We start from the raw sequence: 1,743 nt of genomic DNA, 5'->3' as shown, positions 1-1,743 counted from the left end.
AAAACCTATTGGGAACATCAGTTTGACAAGAAATATCTTTAAAATTCTAACAAGAGACTTAAAAAAGAACTTTGAACATACGACAGTTTAAAGCACATTTATATGCAGAGAAAGACTTAAAAATACAATTTCTGCCAAATGAAATATTAAACAGCATGTTTCATTATATTTGCTATAGATGCCAATAGAGTTGGCATTTTCAATGAGGTATGTTTCCTGCTTATGTAATAGTCGCTTATCATAGAAGCTGTAAAATCAATCTGGAATTTCTCTTGCCAAATTGCTGCCTGTTCTTGACATTTTATATTATTAAATATATAAAATCTATAAATACTTTTAGCACACTTTCACTAAAAGGAGCACTAGTAAGTAGCAGGCCTTGCCTTGTATTTCATTAGCCAAGTCAAAACTTCTGAGCCATGGGAAATAGAAAGAGGGGTCGTAGGGTATTTTATGCCCAGGGCAACGAATGCCAAATGCTGAAGTAGATAGCACTTACTCGGTTTTGCTAGGAGCTGTGCTAAGTGCTTTTCATAAAATATGTAAATTAACCTACAGGCAACTCCATGTGGTATTATTTTCACTGTTTTACCTAGAAGGAAATGGAAGCTCAAAAAACTCAAGCAATTTACCGAAAGTCAGAGTTAACAGAGCAAGGAAACCTGAACAGTGTGCAGCCTCCGCTCACCAGAAAGTGTCAAAGAACCACATTTACTAGTACTCCAGACAGAAATTCTGTGAAACAAGGCGTATCTACTCTTGTTTTACTCCCAGACACTTCCCTGTCCCGGTTAGATCAGTGGTGGTTTTCACTCAAATTTAAATGTGTAACAGTGTCCCCGGGAGGGCTTTGTTAAAACAGATTGTTGTACGCGCCCCCTCCCCCCGCCCGCCCCGAGTGTTTGATTCAGTAGATCTAGTTTGGGATCGAGAATCTTTCTATTTTCTTTTTTTTTTTTTTTTTTTTTGAGACAGAATCTCGCTCTATCGCCCAGGCTGGAGTGCAGTGGCACAATGTCGGCTCACTGCAAGCTCCACCTCCTGGGTTCACGCCATTCTCCTGCCTCAGCCTCCCAAGTAGCTGGGACTACAGGCACCCGCCACCACACCTGGCTAATTTTTTGTATTTTTAGTGGAGACGGGGTTTCACTGTGTTAGCCAGGATGGTCTCCATCTCCTGACCTTGTGATCCACCCACCTTGGACTCCCAAAGTGCTGGGATTACAGGCGTGAGCCACCGTGCCCAGACTATTATCAGTCTTTATCGCCTAGAAATAATGAGGAGAAATGGGAATTCTTCCTTAGGATAAAGGCCACCACCTTGTTATATAACTGACCCAAAAGAAGTTTCTGAAAGACTTTCAAGTAAAGGAAGTTAGCTTCCTCAGGCAGGGGAGACAGGCCCACTCCCATCGGCAAGGAAGGTTCAGTGGGACTTGGGGTTTCAGCTTTGTCTTCCTCTGACCAAATGTACTGATCTCAGAGTCCTATTCCTTCTCAAACAGTGCCGTAATTTAGAATAAAAGACTTGGCAAGATTCTGCTTTTAGCTGGCATTGTAACTCTACAACCTGCACAGTTAGATTTTAGGGCCTGTAACTCAGCCATATCTACCCCGCAGCTGCACAATTTTTTTGTTTGTTTGTGTTTTGAGATGGAATCTCACTCTCTTGTCCAGGCTAGAGTACAGTGGTGTGATCTCAGCTCACTGCAACCTCTGCCTCCTTGATTCAAGCAATTCTCC

This window comes from Colobus angolensis, unplaced genomic scaffold, assembly GCF_000951035.1.
Source record: "Colobus angolensis palliatus isolate OR3802 unplaced genomic scaffold, Cang.pa_1.0 Scaffold30, whole genome shotgun sequence".
In the NCBI taxonomy this organism is placed as follows: Eukaryota; Metazoa; Chordata; class Mammalia; order Primates; family Cercopithecidae; genus Colobus; species Colobus angolensis.
The sequence above is the reverse complement of the archived record's forward strand: the minus strand, read 5'-3'. Positions refer to the sequence as shown.